Consider the following 260-nt stretch of genomic DNA (forward strand, 5'->3'; position numbering starts at 1 on the left):
CCCTCCCCGATCCGGCCAATGTGTTGCTTTTTAAAACAAACCAAACCAAAACACAAACCCGCTTGGTCCGCCCGCGTCGTGCCGCCCGGGCTGCCTCCCGCACGCATAATCTGCTTATATTCCCCGCTAAAATCAGCGAGTTACATAATGGCATTTGAACATATGTCAACTTAATGATGAGGCAGGACCGCGGAGACAATTAAAAGTTTGCGCTGGCGCCGTGGGGAAGCCGGGGCTCCCCCCGGGAGGGGACGGGGGCG

This window comes from Egretta garzetta, unplaced genomic scaffold, assembly GCF_000687185.1.
Source record: "Egretta garzetta isolate BGI_Z169 unplaced genomic scaffold, ASM68718v1 scaffold539, whole genome shotgun sequence".
NCBI classification, from domain to species: Eukaryota; Metazoa; Chordata; class Aves; order Pelecaniformes; family Ardeidae; genus Egretta; species Egretta garzetta.